The 27,937-nt window shown below is 37.9% G+C and overlaps 1 long non-coding RNA gene across 1 annotated transcript; it reads left to right on the top strand.

Annotated features, from left to right (window-relative positions):
* The first annotated feature begins 334 nt into the window (after positions 1 to 334).
* LOC129133047 (uncharacterized) lies at positions 335 to 27,937 on the top strand. Its single transcript, XR_013179946.1, has 6 exons — positions 335 to 471; positions 619 to 681; positions 4,699 to 5,191; positions 9,673 to 9,897; positions 11,754 to 11,820; positions 26,705 to 27,937. It is a non-coding gene; the product is annotated as an uncharacterized LOC129133047 (long non-coding RNA).

The following is a 27,937-nucleotide window of genomic DNA, read 5'->3' as shown; positions in this document are numbered from 1 at the left end:
GTACGGAGTGCTGCATAATATTTAAGAAGAGGCAAAAGAAAATTGTCCAAAACGCCTTCCTTTCCAATATTGATATTAATGGAAAAGACAGGAGAGTGGTAAAGGGAGAACTTGCACATCCTTCTTACGCTTCTTACTGGTCCTCTTGTAGCTCTCTAAAGTTAATTTTATGCTTCTGTTTGGGCTGCGAGACGCAAAGATCTCTATTAACTTCTTGAACAAGTTCCGGGGACGTTTGCTATGCTGGCAAAGTTTCTCCTTGCGAGCAGTAGTGGAAAAGATTTTGGCTACGACACAAGTGACACGAGACCCAGAATAGGAAGATCCGGCGTCTTCCGAAGGTAAGATCCGGTCCAGCGCGTCTTTCGGCAGAAGCCGCCCTTGGGAGCGCACCCCGACCGGCTCAATGTTCTTATGAGCGAAGCCGCGTCATCGCCTCCGGGAGACAGAGATTGCGGCAGCCTCCAAAAGGTGAAGAATGAAGCCCCACAACACCGGCATGGTGTGCACGGCATTAAAAATGCTAGTGGACGCAGGTTTTTCACTCCCCTGCTCTTCGATCCTCACTAGCCTTCGTTAGAGAGGAATTTTCACATGCTACTTTTACTCTTCCTGCAGTCTTTTGTGGAAAATCGTACCCTGTCCTTTAGGCTCTGAGATGCAAAGAAGTCGATGGCAGAGGTAAGAATGATAGGCACCACTGAGGTTTTCGAGAAGCAAGAATATACGGAGTTATCTGTGTTTGGGAATGAGCAGCTGCTGCAATTTTGCAATTTCCTTCAGTGCGCACAAAAGCCCCGTGCTCAGCTGCATCATTCTTTGTTTTCTGTGATTTTCACAAAATTGATGCTGAGCGAGACTGAGCCTTGCCGCTTTGCAGCGTCTGTGGTGCACGTATGCATCTTACTAGTGTTCAAGATCTTTTGCCTTTCCGAATGTTTATGGTGTCTACTGGTATAAAACTGCAGGGACCGGGCAGAGATGGCGGTGATGGGAGCAGAGTTTGCAGGGTGGCCTAAGAAGGAGTGCTTTTTAAATTTACAGAAAATACATATTGCAGTTGAAAGGTGGGGAAAGACTGCTTTACTGGCATAGTTTCTCTTTGCTGTACATAGTGGAAATGATTTTCATCAGGATAAAAATACAAGAGTTTTAAAAACGGGGGTCTGGAATTCTCTGTTGGTAAGTACCACTGCTGAAAGTGTTTTGGCAGAAGCAGCACACTGGGGAGCACAGCTACTCCCACAGAAATCTGTGCGCGAAGGAGCCGCATCTTAGCATCTGGCAGATTGAAAACACGTCAGCTTCTCATAGGCGAAGAAAGAAGGGTGAAAGCAGCGGGCTTATGTGCGCATAGTTTTTAGACTGCTAGAGGACGGTGGCTTGCCCCTCACCAGCCTGATAAATTTTCCTTAGCGTTCTTATGGAAAATGTTCCTGGACAACTTCCCTGTAGTTCTAGCTAGTCCTCCTGCAGCCCTTGGTGGAAATTCTTGCATTTCCATTTAAGCTTCGAGATGCAGAGGAGTCGATGGTAGAGGCAACACAGAAAGGCATCGCTGAGATTTCAAGAAGCAAGATTCTATGCAGCTGCCTGTGCTTGGGAATGAGCAGCTGCTGGATTTTTGCAATTTCTTTCAGTGTGTTTAGAAACCCAATGCTGTACTACATCAAGCTTTGCCTTCCGTGATTTGCACAGAACAGAAAATATACCAGATTATTAATCTTTGCTGCTTTTCAGCACCCAAGCTAGACGTATGCATTGCATCATCGTTCAGGATCTTTTGCCTTTGCGAGGCAATATTGTTCCCACTGATAAGAGTAGTTGGGGGGAATTGGGGAGAGAGCGTGGTGATCTGACACCAGTTTGCAGGTAAACTAAGAAAGAAGAATGATCTGTGATTGCACAGCAAATACAAGTTTCAGTGACAAACTCGGGTAAGGGTCCTCTGCTGGCGCAGTTTCTCCTAACAAGTAATAGTGGAAAAATTTTTCGTCCAGATGCAAGACCACAAAAATAAAGAGAGAGGACAGCACTCCTAACAGAAGAAGAACGAAGGCGCAAATCCGTTGGATTGTGCGCGCACAGATTTCAGACTGCTGAAAGACAGTGGCTTGCCACTCGCCTGCCTCTTAAATTAACTAAGCATTCGTATGGGAAGTGTTCCTAGGCAACTTCGTTGTGCTTTTACATAAATCTCTTGCAGTCTTCTCTGGAAATTCTTGCACTTCTTATTATGCTCCGAAATAGGTCGATGGCAGCTGCAGAAAAGAAGGACACTGCTGAGTTTTTCAAGATGCAAGAGTGTACACAGCTGCCTGTTCTTCAGAATGAGCAGCTGCTGGATTTTTGCAATTTCCTTTTGCGCACAAAAAAGCCTGGGTTCTTTGCAGCATCATTCTTCATTTTCGTGTGATTTGCACAGGATTGAAGTAGAGCGATTATATTTAGTTATGCTGCCTTTCTGCGTTTGTGCTACACGTATGCACTGCTTCATCCTTTAGGATTTTAACCTTTGCTAAGGTATAATGTTAGTGCTTGTTCTTTGAGTTGAGAAGGAGAGGGCAAATAGCTCTGCAATCTCACAGCAGTTTTCACCCTGTACCGGAAAGAGGACTGCCCCTCGGATATTTTTCAAATACAAATTTCAGGCTGAGGCAAATACTGCGCAGGTAAGTACTGGTCAGGCTTGTTTTCTTGGCACTATTTCTAATTGCATTAATTGGTCTGAAAGATTTTCGCTAAGATGAAAACCACGAGAGACGAAGAAAGCGGGCTATGTAAAGCTGGGAATGTAAGGGCTTGGCCCGAGCGTTCCTTGGAAGAAGGAGTGCGCCAGAATTTTTTGCTGCCGTCATAGTGGTCTGTGCGAGAAGTAGACACGTATTCGCCTCCAGGACCTAAATTCGTACCAAATTCCCGGCAACAAAAATTAAGCCGTAGAGCACTGGCCTTATGTGCAGCCTTCAGACTGCTTGAAGAGGGTGTCTGCCACTCAACCTGCCTGTTAAATGCACGTTAACAATCCTGTGAAATGAGGTAAAAGACAAGATTTTTGTGTTTAACCTTTTCCTTTTTTAGCTCTCGGCGGAAGCTTTGGGTCTCCTCTTTATGCTTAGAAAAGAATCATATAGAGCGCAAGGGTAATTTTGATGTTGCTTTTGTGGCGCAAGGCAAAAATTCAGCCCATGTTTCGGTCTTACTTTCAGAGATTTTTGCTAAGGGAAGAGCTGCGAAAAGTTGCCAAGAGAGTTTTGAGACTGAATATTTGGAACGCATGTCTATCTGCGAAGAAAAGTGTCAAGCATCAGAATGTTTTGCTCTCATCCAAAAAAAAGTTTAAATTTGCCTTTTGCTATGAAGTTAGATACCTTGTTGCTCGATTCTTGCAATTTTGTACGGTGTGCACAAAATCCATTTGTTCTGCTTCTTCATTTTACGCCTTCTGTGAAATGCACACTGCTGAAGGGCAGCTGAGGGATTCAGCTATGCTGATTTTCAGCGTCATTACCACACACCCGAATTGTTGATTTATCACTCGGAATTTTTTGTCATTGCGGGGTTGTAATATGCGCGCTTGGCTTTTTCATCTTAGCAGGACAGTACCAGGAGCACCATTATATTAAGGTTCTTTGCATGTTTTATAGGAGAGATTTCCCCTTGAATTTGGTGCAAATACAAAGTTCCCTAGTCTATGGAGACAAACTCCAGGCAATTGTGTTTTCGTGACGCATTTCTTCTAAATTTGCTAGATGTAGTCGAAATAGTTACCATCTAGATTTAGAAGAAATTGAGAGACAGATTGTGGACATCGGCAGGGCTTAAATGGTTGGTGCATTTTCTAGGCATCTTTTAGCCAGGAAACGCCCTGGAGCGCTTGCAGCGACACTGCTCTCTGCAACTGCAGTGTTTTCCCATCATTATATCTCAATCTCTAATAACGATTTCAAATCCTTATTTCTTCCTCAACATTCCTCAGATAAAGCATTAAAAGTATTGTATCTCTTAAAGTACGAACTAAGAAGCCAATGCTATTTCCATTACATTTTTTTGGCACGATCACATGTGATTGCTGTCAGACATAAAATATCACAGCATTAGAACCACAATCAATATTCTTTAATTAGCACATAGACTTAATTGTGCACAATAGTTGCAAAATATATTTATACGCATTAATTGGTACTGTAGGCTATCACTATTCGTGATAACGCCTTGTGTACTTCACTGCACAAAAAAATGGTATACAAAACCATAAAAATGGTATACAAAACCAAAAAAAAAAATTTTCTGTCCACAAGAGAGGGGAATATGGGAAATGGATCTCTAAAGAGCTTTCAAGTAAAGTTTTTCGTACTTTTTAATGGACTGGTTAGTTACAAAGTACTAAACTCTTCCTTTAACGTTTAACTTTATTAATTTTGATATCTTTCCTCCCTGATTTTTCTTTGTTTAAGTCTGTGTTTTTGGGGGGCAGGGAAATTCTTAAGGTTGCTGACGAGTTACCTCCAGGAGAATGAAGGTGATAATTCCAAGAGGCAAAGAACGAAGCCACAGAACACCAGGCTATGAATGCCGCTTACCGGCTTTAAAAGGAGTGTGGCTATCACTGGCCTACCAACCAAAATCACTGTGGCAGTAGAAAGGATTGAAATTCAGAAAATCTGCTTGTACTGATACCTCTGCCTCTTCCTGTAGGAATGAGCACCGTGTTTACCTAGTGACCAAAGTATCCTTTGTGGCCTACAAAAGGAAAAAAGCTCAGAAGATTCTTTCCTCGATTAACAAAGACACCTCATAGGACCTGAGGGACTTTACCTCAAACGTAACGAAAGCCAATTTGGACACGAACCAAAAAGTCCTAACAAAGCAATTCACTAGAAAAAGAATGGAAGAAAGGAACTTATTGCTTTTGTGAAGTGTCTTACCAGAAGCATCAAAGTTTTGCACTTGGCTCGGGTTATCTCTGTAAAGAGATTTGTTATTTTGTCTCTTATTAAAACGTCTGTTTCCAAAACTACCACAGAATACATCCTGCTGATTTTATTGCAAGGTGACTGAGCTATATTGGGTGGTATATTTCTCTGAAGGCTCATAAGACCTGGCTTGAGGAGACTCATATATCATCTTCCAACCGCTATATGGATGGAACTGTCCCTACTTTCGGGCTCTGGATCCAAGGAACACAATGGTAGGTGCAGCCGTGAAGGGCAAGACGGAGTGCACCAGTGAGCGTGAAAAGGCGTACGTGGGGTACATGGAAAGTGCAGCCCTCCACTGGTTTTTACTTCCAAAGCCCTTTTCTCTTAGAGTAGTTGCTGGAAGTTTGGAACGAAAATGTGAGAATGCAAAAATAACGGCAGGTCTATCTTGGAAAGAGGATATTGAGCAGTGTGTTAAATTTAAAAGCTGTTAGGAATAGAAGGTACTTTAAGAATAACTTCTTTCTTGACACTTCTCTCTGTATGCTCTAGTTGCTTGAACATGGTGATAATGAAAGTGTATGAAAATATTTGCACTACTAATGTCAGATTTCACAGGGAAGAGGGTATGGCTGCAAATATCTTCTGTCCTGCCATATCTATCAATCACAACTGCAGCTGGAAATGTTTTGCTGTAACCACAACTCTTCCACTTTTAAAAAATTGGCTGATTCTATACATGTAGTTGAGAAGAAAAGTGTGAATACCTAGTGTGTTTCAGTTAGTTGACAGACTTCAAAGATACTATTATGGCCAGCAGTGGCTTTTTGTTTTAGGACTTTTTCTATGTGAGTAGCTGCAGGATGTTTTGAAAAGGTTTGGAATGTGCAAGATGCCATATAGATCTTCAGGGAAAGTGCATATGTCCAGGGAGCTGGATGCAGTTCACGGGGTGTGAGGAATATGTTGAGCAACTGATGCTCAGAAAATGTTCTAAAGGGAAAAGGCCAGGCTGCAATTGCCTTTTCTTTGCACCCTATGAACTGCATAGCAAACAATGAAATGCTTCTTTTTCCTGCTCCATTACATACCACGATTACCTTCGGTAAGTGCCCAAAGGCCAGGATCTACAGAGTAGCTTTTGACCACACTGTTCCCACACAAATGAGCATAGGCAAGAAAAGGGCTTGACTTTTTCCTGGGCACTGTAAAAGCTCATAGAAATAAAACCAGGACACACACCGAGCCCAGCTCAAAACCACCCCCAGGACGCAGCAAAGTCGGGAACTCCCCTGCTCTCTAATCAACTGTCAGGACAAAAGGCTTCTCTGATCTTCCCCTTCCAAGTGCTTACTCTTCTTCGCACCACACACAGACAGCAAGACCAACTCCTCTGCCTTAACAAACCTTTTTCACTCTCCTAGAGGCTGGTAACAAAAACATTTGCCAAAAACACACCTGGCAAAATTGTCCGTGGAGAAAGCTCTTTGCTACCTACAATTTAAACTGCCCCCAGCAAACACCCTTCTATTGCCACTTTCCTTCTCAGCTCTAGATACCATCATAAGCCTTCAATGTCACAAAGTCAGGATCCAAATGGAATGGCACAAGAGAATGTTCATGCACTAACGCTAAAGGCTAAAAACTCCACCTCTTGGCCTTTGTATTCCCACTGACAGTTCAACAACTCTAACTCAGAGAACTGACTATTGGGAAAAGCCTTTCAATTCACGTTGACCACCTAAAGTGCCCTCCAGACTTGCTTTCTTTGCCAGAGAGGAGCTTGAAGCCCATCTTAAATGACATCGCATTCTCCAAAATCCAAAATATCCGCGGCCTTATGCCATAATAAGTAGTGAGAACACTGGTACTGGGCATTACCTGCCCGGTGCATGATGTCAGCTGTACACTGAGGCTCAGTGTATCTGCTTACCTTGTCCAAAAGAGTAGTTTGAAAACAAAACCATTGAGAAATGCTAAGGCGGAAATTCAATTTTTTTAAGAAAAGGGAAAAAACTGAAAATACATGGAATAATACAAAAGAAAAACCACTGGCCGATGTCAGAATACAACCTGACTGCCTGCTAGTTAATGTGGTGGTAGCAGTCCAGATGAAATGGTCTTGTCGAAGTGGTGATCCCATAGAAAAATCTGGTGTCTCAGTCTCTCTGCGAGCCTCTCAAAACCCCTGGCCAGTCCCGAGTCGGCAGACACCGGGGGGTTCAGCCCCGACACGGCCGACAGCGGGGAGACACTCTCTGTGCCCCGAGGGTACTGAGGGCACTTGGGCTGGGCGCCTTTGCAGCAGGAGAGACACCAGAGACATCGGTAGAAGAGAAAGGGCCGACTCTCAGCAGGGGTTAATCCAAGGTTTTATTAGGATCACAAAGGAGCTCCTGCACCTCAGGGGGCTTCCTGCCGAGAGCCCGGGGGGGGGGGGGATGTCCCAAGGTTACATTTAAAGGGAGGTGGAAACTAAAAGTAGGTAACATTTTACCAACCAATAGGTATCTCTGGGGGATGGGTGCTGGGGGATAGACATACAAAACAGCATATGGGGCAGGGCTTGGGGGGCTGACCCCTGGCCTCTGGCTAATCACTCGACGACTTGGACGGAAACTTCTGGATGGGGGGGATGGGATGCTGAGTGATTGACAGAGAGCCAGGGTGGGGGTTTAGGCATGATCTCATCCTGGGAGAGGAATTACACAGGTAAAGGGAGGGGGGTACAGTCTGGGATTAACCATTTGGGAAGAATATGGGAATACAAAACAAAACTACTTCAAAGTATTACAAAATATAAAAACGCACTACAACAAGCTGGTAGCACTTGTTCTCTGGAAACCAGTGGGTAAGTGCAGCTTTTTCCATCCCAAAGCCCAGATTATATCGAGGTGGTGATGCTTAGCTCCTCCGCCACTGGGCGGACCATCTCACAATTGCCTGGTATCGTTATATGAGTAATGCGATGTGTCAATTAAACAGAAATGGCTCCTAGATGGAGTTATCTCCGGGTCATGTGACAAGGCATTCATGGTCCCATTAACACGCGATAAGGAACAACATTACCTGTCCTAGTTTCAACCATCTCTTGAGGATGGGAATAGAATACATCTTTAAACTCTAACCCAAGACAAAGGGGAAGGCAAGAAAAATGGGAAGCAAGGCAATGAGAATCCCAGAAAGAGAAGGAAATGAAGGATTTGAGCTAGACAAATGGGAAGGGGAAAAAGAATAGGTAAGCGAGTCAGTGAAAGGCACTGGATTGGTAAGAAGGGCAAGGGAAATACATACATGGGTCAGGAAGGCAAAGGAAAGGAATGGTCAGGAATTAAATGGAAATGCAAGATGGGGTAGGAGAGGGACGTCAATGTAGGGGAGGGATAGGCAACAAAATGGGTGTCGTAAAGGAAATGTCCATTGATGGCAAAGCCAGGAAAACAGTGGTAGAGGAGTCAAAGTAGAAGAAAAATGAGTGCAGCTGAAGAAGGAAGGTTCAGGGAAGGTTCAGGGAAGGGAAGGTTCAGGGAAGGTTCAGGGAAGGTTCAGGGAAGGTTCAGGGAAGGTTCAGGGAAGGTTCAGGGAAGGGAAGGTTCAGGGAAGGGAAGGTTCAGGGAAGGTTCAGGGAAGGGAAGGTTCAGGGAAGGGAAGGTTCAGGGAAGGTTCAGGGAAGGTTCAGGGAAGGGAAGGTTCAGGGAAGGGAAGGTTCAGGGAAGGTTCAGGGAAGGTTCAGGGAAGGGAAGGTTCAGGGAAGGGAAGGTTCAGGGAAGGGAAGGTTCAGGGAAGGGAAAGGAAGGGAAGGGAAGGGAAGGGAAGGGAAAGGAAAGGAAGGGAAGGTTCAGGGAAGGTTCAGGGAAGGGAAGGTTCAGGGAAGGTTCAGGGAAGGTTCAGGGAAGGTTCAGGGAAGGTTCAGGGAAGGTTCAGGGAAGGTTCAGGGAAGGGAAGGGAAGGTTCAGGGAAGGTTCAGGGAAGGTTCAGGGAAGGTTCAGGGAAGGGAAGGTTCAGGGAAGGGAAGGTTCAGGGAAGGGAAGGTTCAGGGAAGGTTCAGGGAAGGTTCAGGGAAGGGAAGGGAAGGGAAGGGAAGGGAAGGGAAGGTTCAGGGAAGGGAAGGTTCAGGGAAGGTTCAGGGAAGGGAAGGTTCAGGGAAGGTTCAGGGAAGGGAAGGTTCAGGGAAGGGAAGGTTCAGGGAAGGGAAGGGAAGGTTCAGGGAAGGGAAAGTTCAGGGAAGGGAAGGGAAGGGAAGGGAAGGGAAGGGAAGGTTCAGGGAAGGTTCAGGGAAGGTTCAGGGAAGATTCAGGGAAGGTTCAGGGAAGGTTCAGGGAAGGTTCAGGGAAGGTTCAGGGAAGGGAAGGTTCAGGGAAGGTTCAGGGAAGGGAAGGGAAGGGAAGGTTCAGGGAAGGGAAGGGAAGGGAAGGGAAGGGAAGGGAAGGGAAGGGAAGGGAAGGGAAGGGAAGGGAAGGGAAGGGAAGGGAAGGGAAGGGAAGGGAAGGGAAGGGAAGGGAAGGGAAGGGAAGGGAAGGGAAGGGAAGGGAAGGGAAGGGAAGGGAAGGGAAGGGAAGGGAAGGGAAGGGAAGGGAAGGGAAGGGAAGGGAAGGGAAGGGAAGGGAAGGGAAGGGAAGGGAAGGGAAGGGAAGGGAAGGGAAGGAAATAGGCACTTTTATTGCAGTGTGTTTTCATATATAAGCAGTTTTCAAATATAAGCAGCAATGTCCAAGCAACATTTTTTGTGCTGGCACATCTCTTTGGCTAGGAACGTCTCCATTGAAATTCAGACTTCAAATGGGACACAGAATGTGATGATGAAAATAGCTGAACAGGAAAGCACATATCTTTAGCATATTTCAACTGAAGCATCTCGTGCGAGAAGGAGATAGCCGCGTGGGACTGCAGCAATATGACAATATATTCAGCTGTGAGGCAAAGGGCAATGTTTCAGCGCGTGCTCTGAAAATAAGAGACCGCAAGGAAAAGGCAGGTGAGTGAAAGATTTCTGTCCTGACATACTAAGCTGTTTGGAGGCAAACCACTCTTCCTTTGGTAAGGACTCTAGGACACTGAGAGGAGGTGCTTTTCCACATAGCTGAGAAGGGAAGTGAGAATAGATGGTATGTCTGGCAGAGTTTGCAAGGGGAAAGTGAAAACCAGGCCTGTCTTTTGGCTGTGGCACTTGTTGCAAAGAAGAAGCTGCTGGATATTTTAAAGTTTTGCAGATCTGCCAGAATGAAAGACTACGCTATTACGTAATGAAACTAATTGTTCATCATGTGGCTGAATCTATGACACAAAATAGGACTGAGATTTTCCCAATTTAACCTGAGTTTTTCACCTTTTCTTCAAGCAGACTCTTTTGATAGTACTGTGAAATGCCTTGCCTTGAAAGCTAGAAGTGTCTCAGTTCACCCATTAAGAAATCTGGAAAATGCCTAAAATAAATTTCAGAATTGGTCTGAGTAGAGCTGCTGCTTCAACGGCTGAAATTTGCACAGTGAACATTTGCAAGAATTACAGTTTATTATGCAAACATATGCACTACAGTAGCAGTTTCATCTTGTCTATGCAGTCCTTGAAGGTTTTGCTGTTTAGTGAAGCAGGAAACAAATCAAAAATAAGAAGTTTAAGAATCCAAGCTCATTGGCCACAGTGCAAATAGCGCGTGATTAATTCAAGGTACCATTATAACAGACAGAATGGCTCTGTGCAGGAATATTGAAATGTCCTTCTTCACGGAAGCAAAAAACCTTGCTACACATGAACTCTGGAAGTAATCCATTATGCCTCAGTGTGCTGTGGCTGGTCAAAGAGCTACAAGATATTTCTCAGTGCCCACGGCACTGTCATGGTTGAAGGCTCCTCATAACTCCCCGTTTTGCAGACAAGCAAGTAAAGCACACCAAAAATACAGTTCTGCAGACAGCTCACTGAAACCAGTGACTCCATCCAGCTATGGGTTGAGTTCCTAATATCAGTCTGGGCAATTCTGTCCACAGATAGCTTTTGTTTCAATCAATCCAAAAGTAAGTCGCATTTTGAAGTCTTTAGTTCTAGCAGCGTATATTATGTAACACAGTAATTTCTTTAGACATGATAAAAAATAGAGGGAACAATTGCACATTTTGCTTCTGTCTTCTGTCAAATAAATGCTAGCCAAATACCTCATCAAGTCTTACTGTGATGAGGTATTTGGCTATGCTTCATCACAGTAAGACTACCTATGAGTGGTAGACAAATTTTGAACATTTACTAGACAGTTGAACGATACGCCTTGGTGAATTTTTATATAGATCTTTTATTCCAGCAGAAATTTTTTCTACTCTTTGCCCATGTTGCTTTACTGAATCTGCATGCAATGCACAAGAGAAGTGTATTTTTTGTATACTCAAAAACTAAATTAAATCCATTTTCAAATTAAAAAAACTACGTTTCATTTTTTTAATTACTTGGCTAAATATGGTGTACATTAACATACTGTAGACATATTATTCATTGTTTAGTCGCCAAATGCAATGGAGACAAGCATTTTGTCTGATAAAACAGTAAAGTATGTTACAGTGTTTTTGTTACTATGTTCAAAGCTTAGAATCTGCAAAAAGTATGCTAGCGGGGGACTTAAAATTAAGTACGTATTTGCTGTAAGTAGACCAAATTACACGGGTCCTACAAAAAGAAAAAGTATTCTATTCTATGTGCAAGTTACGAAGTATGATAACGTTTAAGCACAAGTTGGAAGTGGGATACAACATGAAATGTTAAGTAACACTGTTGACAGCAAAAGGCTTAACCTGTTTCACACAAATTCAGGAAATAAATAGCTATTTTTTTTTTTTTGTGTAGGTATTCAGACCTTTCCTTGAAAAATTTAAAAAACAATCATGACAGTAAAATTCTGAGCAAACATGAGGTATGTAACTTAAGCAATCGGTAGCTTAAGCATGACTTATATTTTATGTCAAAACGTGACTTGGACAGTGTTTATCACACTTACTCCATTAAAAATCTTGTTGTTAAGAGTGGATGTAGGGGTTTAGATAGTCTTTTGTCTTTTGCCTAGGCCTCTGGCAGCAGGCAGTAACTTCATTGATGTGGCCATCACCCCACAGCTCATCTTCATTCACAAGTTCTTTAATAATGACTAATTCAGCCTATTATAGAATGAAATATGTATTTAATACACAGAAAACTAACAGGCATAAGATTTAAACTAAATCTACACTGCTAAGAATAAGGACAAAAAGAGACACTATTAGTAGATACACAGAGCACAAGGTTAAAGGTAGCTATTAATATTAGAAATAGTGAAGGAACACTATAAAGATATAACTTAAGATTCCGTGTATCTTACCAACCAATTTTTGGTGAGGCACTTGTCGAAATCCTTTCCCTCAACCCTTGGGGAAATAACAACGGATTTGCATCCAAAGTCTGGAGAGAAGCCTCCCACACTTCCAGGATATTTGTGGAAGTCTTCTGCCACTCTGGTAGCTTGTGTGTCTTTTATAGTTTGTAAAAGAGTGTCTCTGTCAAGAATATTTATTTTTTTCTCTTTCCACATCTTCTCTCCGGGCTAAGATGTTGCTTCTTAGCTGACTTCTGAGCATTTTTGTTGCTAGAGATGATCCCTTGCTGAGCCTTTTAACACGGGTTATTTCCTAATGCACCAGGTGTTGGTGGTAGGGGGGAAAGGTAAAACAACATGCCACAAATCACACTGTGACTTAGAAACACTGGTTTTACTTCATGGAGTGAGTGCAGTTATCCCTTGCCTCCATATTTTAAAAGCATCCATTTTCATATTTGTGGACCATGATTGACTATTTTCATACATATTTTTTTCACGTTATATTATTTCCTTTAAAGGCATTGAACATATTATTGGTATTGATAAAAACGTGTATTGTTGCTGCAGCTTATGTAGCAGATATATGTATATATTTGGAAAAAGAAAAAGAACAGTTAGTGACAAACATAAAGATATGGCACTGCGTTTAGAGTGTCTATGAAAATTGGAGACTAATTTTTTATCCATACAGACTAGATTGTTCTGCCATTCTTTGAATCTTGAAATCATTGGCGGATGAGATGTAAAGCAGAAAAAAGAAGAATTTGGGGGGTAGTTTTTTAGTTGTAGGGACTGAAGGTGTTCATTGTATGGTTAGTGATTCTTGCATTTCCTTTTGTGCTCCTTGTTTCAGCTTTTCCTAATGTAGTATGTGTTCGACAATTCTATAATAATCCAAGCAAATACACATATGATATACAATACTTTGATTGTCTCAAGGGAATCAAGGATATAATGAAATTAAATTGTTCTTACTTTTGTTTGACCTTGAAGAGGTAAGAAGAGTTTAACAAAACTGCTTTCTTAATGGTTTAGAGTGAAATTTTTCTTACCCACTCTAACAATCAGAGTGAAGACAAAAGCAGTCTAAAGTAATATTTGTAGAATTTACAAAGCATATACAAATGCTAATTAAAACATCTAGAGTTATTCAATTATTTGGTATTTCAATAGTACCAAAAATAGCTTTACTGTTAGATGAATCAAGTTAAATTTATTTTCTTGAAATCTTTAGAGAAAATGGTTATTACTAGATTTATAAAATTGTAAAATCTAATTTTGGGATATAATTTTTATATCAAATCTAAATATTAGGATGTTGTAATTATACCAATTAATGTCTTCAATGTCATATTCAAAATGTAAATTCATGAGATCATTCCATTGAATATATTTCTTGATTCTTTGCAATTTAATGAAAGATTCTAATGTTCTTTTTTAGTTTCTTTCAGATCAGTTTCTATTTTTAGAGTTTGATCTATGTATGCTACTTTTTTTTGGCAATTGTGGAAGTTAAAAGCAAATCCAAAACACTTTGATTTTGTTCAATTACCTCTGAAAAGTCAGTAAATTTTGGTTTAAGGCTCTGCTGGTATCATCAGGCTTTATTACTTTATGGAGATTTGGGTTGTCTTTCTTTCCAGGAGTATCACCCCAGCTGGAGGAAGGATTTTAGAGAATATACCTCGAGTCCTTAGTACTTGATTACTTCCAGGAAATACACGGAGCACTGAGAACAAATCTAGCAATTGTTGCAATTTGTTATCAGTGTCACAGATTGCATTAGCTTTATATGTGAAGTTCCCATTTCAAGGGTCAGGTAACATTTTTTGTATACGTGGTTAGGAAAAATATCGTTTCTTTTTTTTGGGGGATCGCTGCTTAGTCATACTACATTGTTTCAAACATTGATTTGTAAGCATAAAAATGTAGATAAAACCATAATTTACATTTCTGTTTATAGCAGATTAATTAGTTTCTGTGCAGTCCAGTATTTGGTGTCCCAAACTGGCTTTATTCGCTTACAGGAGCTCAGGAAAATTAGTAGTTTTACAGCTGTGATGGTAGTGGACAGTGCTTTCATTACTTGTTTGAATACTTTTTTGTTTTATATCTGGAGACATACCTAGCTTTGCTTAGTGAGTATATATGTAAACATTCAAGGTTATTAGAGAAATTAGAACCACAGAACATAGTAATAATAGATATGTTTTTTATACAGTCTTTATTCTGATTGTTTAAATAGTTTGCCATTATCCTGCTGAATACACCAAAAAATATTATGAATGTATTTGGGACTTTGAATAAGCCCTTGCCTTTTGCCTAGGCCTCTGGCAGCAGGTAGTAAATTTATTGAAGTGGCCAGCACCCCAAAGCCCACTATTATTCACAATTTCTTTAATAATGACTGATTCAGTCTATTATAGACCATATTATTTATTTAGTAGGTAGAAAACTCTCAGAGATAACACTTAAAATAATACCACAGAGGAATAAGGACAAAAGGAAAACTATTAGTAAGTATATTCAGGTTTCTTCTCCTGTACTTGGCACTGGCCTTTGGAAGGACATTGAGGTACTTGACTGTGTTCAGAGGAGGGGAACAAGGCTGGTGAGGCTTTTGGAACAGAAGCCCCATGAGGAATGACTGAGGGATCTGGAGTAGTTTATCCTGCAGAAAAGGCGACTCAGATGTGACCTTACCATTCTCTACAACTTTCTGAGAGGTGATTGTATTCAGATGGAGGTTGATCTCTTTCTCCAGGCAAAAACTGACAGAACAAAAGGAAATAGTCTTAAGCTGCGCCAAGGGAAATGCAAACTGTATTTAAGGAAAAAGTTTTTTAAAGAAACGATGATAAATTGCTGGACTGGTCTTGCCAGAGATGTGGTGGAGTTGACTTTCCTGGATGTTTTTGAAAAAGACAGGATGTGGTACTCAGTGCTATGGTCTAGCTGAGATGTTAGGGCTGGGTTGGAAGCGATGACATTGAAGCTCTTTTCCAATCTAGTTATTTTGTCCGATTCTTTGTAAAACATTGAACAGAGAGGAAGCAGAATGCAGCATAAGCAGCGTCCCTAAAACTGAGAAATTATATCAATGTTTGAGGCATGGACCATATGAGCCTCTGAAAATCGGCAACACTAGTTTTTCCCAGTATCTCTATTCATAACAATTCTTATCTGTGTCCTCTTCTACTGTTTTCCCTTCTTGTTTTAAGAATTCTTTAACGTTGTGGGATTTACCCTCTATGAAAAACTTATTTGCCTCAGCCCCGTCTCTCTCAAAGCTATTTCTTATTTCACAAAACCAAAATCCCATCTAATTTATGCTCTCCCTTCAGCTGTTTTCAATGTTTTTATGTTTTGCTGTGTCTATGGCTAGAAGAATGTGCAAATGGTATCCCAAATCCTAACACATCTCAAGGTTTTTGTGTGCAAAACAGGATGGTAGTTGGAAGTATGGTAGATTGGAAATGAGTCGTTTCCTTCCCTAGTACCTTTCTCAGTCTTGCATAAACCAGACTATAACCGTGATAGTGACATGAAAGAAATATTATCAGCATAAAAATAAGGAACAAGTTTTCTCTTGAACCTCTTCCATCAAGAAGAGAAATCGAAATATATTCCAGAAAGGAAGTGCTGGGACATCTCAGCCCTTAAAACTCCCGGTATAGACAAAGGGATGAGAAAAAATGGCAACGGAATTAACTCAGGTAATTTTTACCCTGAAGTTGGCAAAACAACACTGCAAAATACAGATGATTTTTTTTTCTTTTTTCTGTTCTATTCAGATGATGCTGAGATACAGCTCTAAGCTCTTGAGATAAAAACTGGATATACATGTTAATTTAGTAATAAAAAAACAAAGTCTAGAGAGGATTTTGTCAGTAATACAAGGATTTTTATTTACTAGTTAAATTCTTGAGAAGAAGTCTAACTGTTTGTTAAACCCTAGTAGTCATCGTATCCAATAAATAATTAGTCATTCATTAATTAAATGGCAAGCTCTGGTGTTATACTGTAAAGACTGGTAAAGACTGATGATTGTTTTGAGATTTCATTAAAATCAATTCTAAAAAGTCAAGGAAATTACATATATGAATTGCAAGAAAAACAAAAACGAGGATATATGTTAAGACATTATTTTTTGAAGTGAGACGTTTAAATATGTTAACAGAGGGCTTATATGATTAAGAGGGCATTCTGCTGACTGCACTTTTGAGTCAATCAGATAGGAGATACCTCCAGTGTAGAAACTCTAGTGTTAGAAAATTAAAACGAGGAGACTCTTTCGAAGAATAAGTTTTGGTATAGGAGCTACAGCAAGAAAAATATAAAAAATGATAAATAAAAGACAAAAGAAAAGGCTCTCATGAGAAGACATACATTCATGTTTTTCATGCGGCTTTACGCTTATACACGTTTCAGACATAATAAACAATGCTAAAGTCTTAAAGGAATAAATAAAAATTCCACCGAGAAGTGGGTGAATATTACCAAATACAAAACAAAAAACAGGGAATATAAAAAATCCTGTCACTTTGACTATTCAACCTCCATCATTTTGTGTTAGTATAAGAATGAAAAGAAATAATGTTTCTTAATTTTTCCCGGAAATGAAGTTTATTTCAGCAGTCAGATTCAGAGACATTCATTCTATAGTTTGTTTTTGAATAACTGGTCTTTGTCAAGTAGAATGACTTCTTGTTCCCAAACTATACTAGAAGTTGGCTTCACCATTTTTTCCTCTTTTGTGGCCCTCTAACAGGACTAACCTACCCATTAATAGTTGCTCCGTTTCCAGTTTCCCTCTGTGTGCAATATTGAATCTCACACGGAAGAAAAGGGGTGAAGTTATAATAATTTACTGAAGCTAATTCTACAAAAATTCCTGAAAGGAGAAATACCCCTTATTTGATTGTGAAATCTAAACAATAAATCTTTCTTCTTGCCATGCTGGACTCACTCTACAGTGAGATAAAAAATAAATGCAGTTGAATAGTTATGGAATTATCCTTTTAAAAAGACAACAGTGTGAGAAGTACTGGTAGTTCAAATCAAGTGTGGACAGCTTTCATCCTGCTTAGGCAATTCAAAAAGTTTTATAAAATTACTTTTAATAAACATTAGTTGTATTAGAAAAAAAGGAAACCATTCTCATTTTAACTAAATTCATATCCTGGAACTAATAAAAAAAATTTGTCGGAACATTTGTTAAAATTCATTACAAATTAAACTGTCATGGAGGCTGTAATAAAATGCATGAAGCCTGGTGAAACAGGAAATTAAAACATTAAATTATTTCTAGAATTTTAAATCAAATGTAAATATCAGTATTTCAGTAGCTAGATATTTACCTGAGGGGTTTTTTAATATAAGTTCACTGAATATTCTTAATTTGACCGTCATCAAAAATAAAAGGTGATTGTGAAAGTTGTATTGATTTAACAAGTAGTCTGAAGAGTCAGTCCTTTGGCTGTCCCTTAGAGGAACTGAAACCAAAAATACAAATACTGCCTTGCCAGAAGGGTGAATTGACTTACTGCATATTATTGTAAATATTAGCTTTAATTTTCTGCATTTTAATCTAAAGCTTGAAACATTCCCACCTATCTTAACATGACTTTTTATGCTTGTGTTGAATAAACAAGTGTCTGTGGCTGCTACTGTCCTCTGTAAGGAAGAAAATGGTTAAGTGGTAGAGATCACACAGTTTTCCCTTTCCTATCTGTATCTGAATACAGGATTGCTGTGGGCATAGCACTCTCTCCCCTTCCTTCAGCAAAGATGAAGGAAAAAAAGAGCCTGTTTTGGGATTGTCGGAGACTGAAATATTATATTTTATAGCTTAAACACCTTCGTGAAGGAATCTTGCTTATTACAGCAAAACTTTATAGAAAAAGCTCCATAGAATTGTACCACACTCTGAATGCACATCCTAGTTGAAGTCCTGGACTGGAAGTTGATGCAGATAAGATAAGTTATGCAGGTCTGGGCTGGGGGACAATGCATTCAAGCCTAGAACTTTGGGGCCACAGCCCCAGGCTTATGTGCTGTCAGGGTCACACAGACCCCTACATCAAATGCAGGAGGAGGAGAGGTTTCTTGTGCGTAGTGAAAATGCTCTCCTCTGACACCTTCAAGAGCCCCTTCACTCTGGGAAAATCACATCTATGTGAGAGGAGGTGTCAATGAACCATCAAAGCCCCTCCACAAAGGGTCCCCAGAACCTGCACCACAACACTGCAAAGGATCCACTGTGTTTCAAGGGACAATGTCAAACTTTCTCCCCTTAAGGGGCATTCCCACCTGTCCAAACCTACATTAATTACTGTATTTAATACTCTTTGGCATGGGGGACCCTCACCAGCGAGAAGACCAATGACACCTTGTTGGGACTTCAGAACGGTGATTTTATCTAATCCCTGTAACTCTCTCCTGTTCTCTCTCCCCACACATCTCTTTTTCTATTTCTTTATTTCTTTCTTTTTTATTCCACTCTTTGCCTCTTCTACCATTAAATAAAATACATGGATTTCTTGGTATCAACATCTAACAATGTTTGGTTTTAATTAATTTTGGGGTATATTTCTAACTTTTCTGGGTTAGCTACATTTTATTCCCACAGACCTAATTTTCTTGTCTCTTCTGTATTTATACTGTGTTATAAAAAGTGTGGAGGTTGAACAATTGCAAGCTTTTATCTTAGGATTTAGAGAAATTCTCCTAATTGAAAATGTAGCCTATGAGACAGACCACTTATATAGTGGCTCTTTATCTTCAGGGTGACACTGATGTTTATGCATATACTGCACACATTTTAAAAGGTAGTTAAATTATCCTGACTTGCCAGAAATAATAAAGGTAAGAAGAGTTTTAGAAAGTTAGAAAAGTAGTCTTTAGAAACAAAAAGAGTAGAGAAACTTAAAATTAGCTGTATTTGTAAAGTTTGAAAATAGAAGAAATAATAAGGGTATAGCAAGTAAGGACATGAAAAAATATTTTGAGGTTTAGTTAAGATAGACTTTAAGAAAGTATGAAACTGTTCTTAGTAATATAATAGAAGGTTTTAAGCTTAATAATGGAGTATTGGTAATTGTTAATAGAAAGAAGATAAGTATTGTGTGACATGTGCGTGTACTTTTACTAATTAGTTATAACAACTGTCTATAAGCTTTACTAATATATTATTGGCTAAAAATTTTTTAAGATGTTCTGTAACAAAGACATTTTTGGCTGCTGACGTTTGCTTCTTCTTATTGTCTTAACTATGTAATGAGGTTAATGATGCAAATAAATCTCCAGAAATATACCCCAAGCACTCCACTCCTGTTCGTGAAAAGAGAAAAATAACCAAGCCAACACAAATTGTACCCCATATGAAATTAATTTTAAAACTCTTTACAGACTGTTCAGTTGTCGGTGTTGGGAGCCCCAGGTTAGCAAAATTGTGCTGTTAAAACAAAGCAGATTCTGTCTTGAAATGAAAGAGCTTCCCTCTTCACCAAGGACTTCGACAGCAGTAAAGTGAGAAAGGGATCTCACGGAGATGTAAATGATGAGACAAGTTATGTCCAAACCTGAAAAAGATATTTTTAACCAGCTTACAACACTTGAAAGGTAATTCTCTTACAGATATCTAGAACAATTAACTGAAAGACTTGCTGACTTGAGTAAACACAAACTTCTAAACTCGTGACCCAAAGTTTGCTTTGACCTATGATTTCTGAGATCTAGTCAACTAGAAACTCTATAGTGCTGTCGCTATTAAAGAGATGAGACTTATTGTTATTTTCTACATGCCAAGCATTGATAAAAATATTTAAACACACCAAATTTTTTAGTCCCTCCTAAGACCCAAATAGAACCCCAAACTCAAAGTCAACTCACAATCTCCCTCTACATGACGTTCCATTTTAGCCCCAGCTCTTTCTAGAGAGAGCAGCAGGCATGACTTCTCCAGGCTTTTTCCTGGCGAAGAAAAATTTACATACAATCTACTTGATGACCTCTTGTTATTCCGTGTATTCTTTCGTTGTTTTAATAGAAATATATAAAATAAGGGTTCTCATTTTCCACATAGATTGAGAATGAAACTAAATTATGCTTTACAATACATAATATTACAATAAATAAATAATTACAATAAATAATTTTCAAACTCACAGTATTGGAGATTTAGAAATGATTTTATTTTTTCCAAGAGTTCAGTTTACATTTTTCACACTGTTTTCGGTATTAGAAGCTGGGTCCTTATCATTGTTTTACTGTTACATGATATTCTACTTTGTGCGTAATGCACTTATTTTTAAAATACTTGAGCTTTTAGGATTTCCCAATCCTAATACTTGATAAATACATAGTTCAGATTCCTCACCTGTGTGAGTCCGAAAATATCTGTTGACTTCTGTAGGAGTTGCACTGGCTCTCTAGAACCAAGCAGGATTGACATATTCTGAGTTTCGTAATGTATTTTACTTCCCTGCTCCATTTGCTGCCAAATAACTCTCGCTCAAGTAACTGATGCACAGACTTTATATGCACAGACTTTCACTACATATCTACTTCATCGTAGATATGAAGTGAAAGATATAGATATAAGTGCTATATAAGATATAGATATAAGTGCTTCTAAGACTTAGAAGCACTTATATTAGCACTATTTTTTTTGGTAATAATTCTTTACTAAACACTAGGTTCTTCACTTTAGAGAAGTGAAGTGAATTTTGAGGATTTTATTTTAATGGTATAATTCTTGTTTGAGCAGGTTATATAATACTTCTAAAAATACTGTAAAGAAACTTTTTCTTTTCACTTAGATCCACACGAGTATTACAACTCTGTAGTTTGGTCCCAGGGAATTTTGATGTCTTCTATTCCATATAATATATTTTCTGCTCTACTTCCTTGAGTTTTAACTATTAGTATACATGCTAAAGAATTGCAGTTTTTACTAGATAAATTAGAATTCTGCTAAATAAAAGTACATTGGAATCTAGATTTTACTGAGGAGAGTTTTGTGGACAGGTGGTTAGCTGAGAAAGGTCACGTCGACATAATACTGTTGGCTAAGTTAGGAGGAGACAAGTTTAGGATTTAGAAGTCAGTGTCCAATCATTGACAAGGGCATTGTCCTTGCTGCAACAACTGGATAGAGGAGAGGATCTTTTGCCAAAAAAATGAGGATAGTTTCAGCAGAATAGCCACAAGAATGTAGAAGTAGTAACAAAATAACCCTAAGAGTATAGAAGTAGGCGTGGTTGACTGATAAGTAATTAACCAATAATGAGCTCAGCTTTGCAATATGTATAAGCTTCATTAACACCAATAGAAATATGTGTGAACTATCAATAGTTTGAGACTTGCTGATCACGCATGTTGTGTGCTGCATTTCTTCCGCCAATCCGACATTTTTACTTTGATGATCCTTAACTTTTAACAGCTTCTTTATAATAAATTGAATTCTTAGCATTGCTAATCATAATGTGTAATTATTTTGTAATATAAAAACCTGTTTACTCTTGATGAAATTTTGCCAGACTTTAATAATTAGAGGTGAGATTTTTTTTGTTCCATGTATGTAAACACAGCTTAACAAAAGGATAAATCCAATGTTAAATGCTGAGTATTAGAGAAAAGGCATTATATTAAAATTAAATAATATATGAACGATCAATCTAGTCACTGGAGCCTTGAAAATGTAGACTAAATCATATTAATAGAGTTATTTCTGAAAACAAGTTTAAAAGCAAGGTATTCCCCCCCCACGAAAGAAAGGAAAAAATAGGGAAGAAAAAGGAAAAAAAAAGAAAACAAAAACCGGAAATTTCTACTTTGAAATGTATGTCCTTTGTGTAAGGCATGTTTTGCCATCTTTGTGAGAGTTTTTTGTAAATTTGTTAAATTTGTAATTCTTTGAAATACATTAAGAAATGAAAAAACTAAGATCCTTAAGCTTTGGCTGTAAATTTCAATATAATGAATCTTCACCAGTAGAACAACAAGCTTAAAAAGCTCATGACAAAGTAAGACAGTAAAGAAGATCTGGTAATTGAAGAATACTGGAGGACAGCTATCTAAGGAAAATTACTGAAGCAAACCTTTTTGAAGGTTTGCTCAGTGAAGTTGATGGTAACTGGGACAATAACTTAATAAAACAGACAGGAAGTAGAGAAGCAAGTTAGATATTTTTAAGTGAAGAACTAGCCAAGCAAAGAAGCTGAGTTGAAATGTTAATGGTGGTGAGAATGAATGGACAGCTAGGATTAAACAGTCCAGGAGAAAGTTCTAACCTGCCCCTTATCCACAGTCTTCAAACAAGCCAAAAATATTTTCACATCATTGCCCTTTTTATCTTGTCATTACTGTAAATAATTTTTCATCTTAAAATCCTATGCACAAACTATGCATACATACATAAATTTTGATCAATTATCTAAAACTAGGAAATGGCAAATGGATCTTGCCTTGCAACTCCAATACAGGAGAATTAAAAAACCTTGAACAAAAGAATTTATTTTTTTCAAAAGACCTTGCCTGAATTATTCCATAGACTCGATGCTTAGGAGATGAATAATGAGTTTTCTTTGATTATTGAAAAAAATTAAACTTAGATGTTCTCCCCCAGAGAATGAAGAGAGTGAGATAAGAATGAATGATCCCCCCGTTATGGAATAACAGGTGTTGATTTAAAATAAACCTGCAAAAACATGAATGGTTTTGGAAGGAGAGGGAACAACAAATGTTTTGCCAAAGGATTTTGTGAAGACATTTTTCTTACACATTTACATTGTAAATGATACTAGCAATATTTTATTTTTATATAAAAAGTTGAAATACAAGGTGCCTTTACTACATGAAAACAGTTCTCTTCTTATTTCTAAATAGGAAAAAAAATTAGATTAATCCATAAAAATATTTTTCAAATTTTTCTTTTTGTGCTCTGAAAAATACACTATTCACAAATCTCAAAAAGATAAATAATACCTTTCAGAATCACATCCTGTTTTCCTCTTGCAGACACTGTGTGAAGAGAGTTATATTTTTCTATGTTTGTCTGTAGTTATATAGTGTTAGTTTTTTTAAGAGTTTGATATAAGACCTTGAACCTGATTTTAAAAACTGTTGAGCAATATCTTTACTTTGAAGTATTTTTAATCTTTACAGTTTACAAAATGCTGAGTGGCCTCTAAAATCACGTCCTGTATCTCTGAAGGGATATGCTGAAAAATTTAACACTTTTCACCTTTGTCGCTGTGTCTCAGGTTGTAATTAGAAATAAGCATAATAAAACCTTTATTTCAAACAAGTTTTGCAAAGCTATACGGAACCATGTGAAGTAAAAAAGTACCATATAAAGACGATGTAAAAGAGATCATTAAAATTCTTAAATATTTGATTCTACAACGAGAAGTTTTTACTAGTTTGTATTACCCAAGGCCTAGAACCATTAAAGGACAAAAAGCCTGTTATCAAAGCTCCTCTGTGTAACATTTTATATCAGTCATGAGCATAGAGGAGACCTATAAGGCCAAAACACTGGTCTGAGAATTAAATGAAGACTAAATTAAGTGTTACAAAGATATTTTTGCAGTTTCTTGAGTTTTTTGCTTACTAAGTACCAACACTTACTATTGTTCACATATATGAATATTGCATTCCTTCTTGTTCATCTACTGTCTGAATAAGTCCTAGTCAGTATACTAGAAAATCCTTCAGTAATAACACCTCAAAAGTATTTTTAATTCATTTTTCTTAGCTAAAAGACAATGTGTGCATTGTAATCGGCTAGTTACAAGGCGTAATAATCATGATCAAATTTGTCTTAAAATATTTTTCAGAATTCCATTGAAATGCAGCTAGTTCAAATATATATACTTTACTGATCTTAAAAGTTTAAATGCCACAATATATCTGTGTGATTAAGAGAAGTATTACATACATTGGTTATAAATTTTCGCTTCTTTAGTTGTCTCAGTTTTAGAATTACTAGGCTGTGATGAAGTGGAGCAGTAGAATGAGTATATACAATATATAGTAAACCAATGGACATGATGGCTTGACTGCTTTCCATCTTGTGTTCGGGCATTGAAACCACAATTTATATAATCCTTTCTATTCACTTGTATTAACTGTCTGTAGAGGAATACATTTAAGGTGTAGTTTCTGTCTGTAGTCAAATTTCTGTCTAGATTGCAAATATTTGATGAAAATTTATCATGGTGTCATGAAACTCTGAATTATACTTTCTCATGCATTGAAACTTACCCAGCATTTGAAAAAAATGTAAAATAGGGTTTTGCTATACTTGCAACAGGGTTATCAGCAATCTGTTGCATTAACATATACAAGAAGTGAAATTCCCTCTTGTATAAAGAAAGGTTTCTGGTGAAAACTAATTTTTCATGAGAAGGATTATGATATGTTTATACATGTTTTTTCAGACAGAAATATATTTGCATTCAGTGAACAGTCAAGGTATGCAAATCTTTAAAAAAGTAGATGTAACAAATGTGTACTATAGGAATTTCTATGCAAGTGCAATTTTTATATGCCTCAAAAATCTTGAAAGTCTTGCTTGTATGAAATATCAACACCGATTTTAAAATGTATTTACTTGTTTTTTTGGGGCCTTTTATGAAAAAATAATTTTCAGATCAAGGGAGATTAACCATTTTCCTCTTTCCTCTATATTTTCCTCCTCTTGTGTAAGAGGAGGAAGCATGAAATTTACACACTATTGTTTCTCTCTTCTACCACTGAGAGCTAGGGTAACAATATCCATATATCTTTAATGAATCTGCAAATATAAATGATCCGACATGAAGACAAAAATTATTCAGTAAATGGTGACAGTATTGCGACATGTGCAGATGCGGTTCTAATGTGGTTGTCTAGAGAGAAAAAGATTTTTTTAATTTTGAAAAATATATATTGAAAATTAGACTTAAGGTAGTGTGTGAAGTCAGTGAGCCTTCTTAATCTATTCTCAAAGAAGAAAGTAAAAATAAATTGGCTTCCAATAAATTCTGAACCATTTCACTCTCATAATTTGTCTGACATATTATGTCAATAATTGTAGCTAAGCCTGAAAAACAATATTTCAGTTAAATGGCAGTTTAGTTGCCCATGAGAAGTCAGTTCAAAAGTTGTTCTGTGCCAAAACATTATTCAGTTCCCTCTTTATGCACTGAAAGACAAAAATAAAATATATGACTTGTTTTGAATTTTTGGGTTTTTTTTTTTGTTTTTAAAGGAGAAAAGATGTAATGTATCGCTGTAATCTTGTGCTTGATTTGGCATGGCTTAAGGGTGGAGGCAGTGTGATTTATTGGTTTTGTACTTATTCCTTTAGGCAAGTTAAGCATTTTTACAGCAGAACCATTGATACTGTTAGGAGAAGACCACTAATTATACAAGTTAATTCAAGACATTAATTAATAATAAAAAAAAATTAAAAATATTAGCTGAAGACATTGTGTGAACTCACCCCAAAAATTGACCTTCCATTGTAGTTGCTATCAAATTAATATATTTTATTAAATGACATATGTATTAGGTTTTGAAGAATCAAAGCTTTTTTTAAAGAGTAAATTTCAGGCAAATATACAAAATCACATGAAGGAATCAATTTAGGAATGAAAGTACTTACATGAGTAATGCATTTTAGGCATTAGGTATTGCGATAAAGGACTGAAACAGTGGCAGTGTATTCTCAATTAAAAGTAACAAAAGCCACTTGAATTTTGAAGATTAAATCTCTCCAATGAATTCTGTTATCCATCAACCATTAATTTTTAATAAATTATTCTGAAATTAAACTAATCAAGTAAAGCAATAGGTTATTTCATACAGCACAGATTTAATGTGCTGTAAGGCTTAGACTATCTATATCACTGTTTTATAGATAGTTCCAAGTTGTGAAGTTGTCTTTTTTCAAGGTGCTTGTCATTTACATTATTTGAAGGGGAAAAAATTTATCGGTGCACATATCCCTTATATATAGATATTTATTTGTAGACATAGAGATAGATAGATAGATAAATTAGACAGGTAGATAGATAGATAAGTAAGCTGTATTCAATAATGCAGGAGTTTGAGATCTGTGCCCTAGAATTAAAGGTGCAGTTCATTAATCTCCTCTGGAATTCCTGCAGAAATAACTCCCATAGAAGAATGGAGTGGTAGAAACAGGAGATAAGGACTAAAATATCTATGTGTAGATGTATATAATGAAGACTTATGTCTGGGGAGACATAAGTCACATGAACTGGAGATATCTATAAGCTGTGGTCTATGACAGCTGGATCAAATGCTGTTAGGGAGAAATTTGCTAAAATGAGTGTAGATGATATTTTGACAATGCTGACACAGTTACATATTTGAAATCTAATGAGAAAAACCATGAAAGCTTTTTATCCCCTATTTGACCTAACCTTTCCAGGTGGACTGAAACTGGACCACAAGAGTTCTACCTGAATGTGAAGAAGAACTTTACTGTGCCTCTGACCAAGCACCAGCACAGATTGCTCAGAGAGGTTGTGGACTCTCCCTCACTGGAGATATTCAAGAACAGCTTGGACACAGTCCAGTGCCATGCTCTCTGGAATGGCCCTGCTTGAGCAGGGGGCTTGGACTAGATGACCCATCGTTGTTCTTTTCCATCTGATTCATTCTGTCCGTGTGTGTGTGTAAGACAGAGAAATTTGGGTTGCTTAGTGTTCCCTAGTATAGCTCTACTATTTTATGTCTATCTAATATTGTTAGTACATTTCAATCAGAGAGCTGCTCAATGAGGCAAAATGATTCTTTTTCATGTGAGCCAATTCAGGCTGAGCTGTGCTGCACTAAGCTGCATTTTTATAGTTACCTCCGGGTTGATGTTGCTCTGCATCTTTGTGGGCAATAGAGTGTTTCTTCACATATGCCGGTTTGTTTGCAAGGTACTCATTTGTATTTCATCTGTAATTTGTTTTGAAAACAATCTATCTACCTCAACCATGATTATTTTATTTGATACAATGAGTCTTGGAGGCAAAATTACTATCTATCCTGTCAGTGTAGCAAATTTGTAATGAACATGTTTCATTAAAGATTTCCAATTTTTTTTTTCATGCAAGGCAGAAACAGATAAGAGAAGCAGAAAAAAGAGTTAATAAATATTCATAGAAATTTGAAGTTTGTAGATACTATTAGCTGGTAGTAGATGATCTTTTAATTTGAGCTGGTCAGACACAAAAAAATTTTCCTAAATATGAAGAAAAGCTGACTTCTGTGACACGATTAGTCCCCCCAGTTCTCAGTACAAAACCTTTCTTAGCAGTGGAGTCCAAATAAAGGATGATCGATCAGATTTTTAATGCTGGAAAATATGCCATGTAAGATACTTTTACCTTGAAGCACCACCTTCTTTCAGTGCAGTCCAGGGAACAAAACTCCTAAAATATCTACTCTTGGTATATTACTCTCTTGATTTACAAGACAGTTGTCTTCTACAGAAGGCAGAAAAGCCTTCCTTGGAATGGAGAAGGTAAAACCCCACCCCGCGAATTACTAGACTTTTGAAATTAAGGGGCTCTCAGGCAAAGATATGGGTATAGGAGTAATAGTTCTTTACGAGTATGTATAATAAATAAATAAACAACAGCAACTATGGAATTAAAAACAGAACCAGGAA

This window comes from Agelaius phoeniceus, chromosome Z, assembly GCF_051311805.1.
Source record: "Agelaius phoeniceus isolate bAgePho1 chromosome Z, bAgePho1.hap1, whole genome shotgun sequence".
Taxonomy (NCBI): Eukaryota; Metazoa; Chordata; class Aves; order Passeriformes; family Icteridae; genus Agelaius; species Agelaius phoeniceus.
Note: the sequence above shows the minus strand (reverse complement) of the source record. Positions and strands in the feature narration are given on the sequence as shown.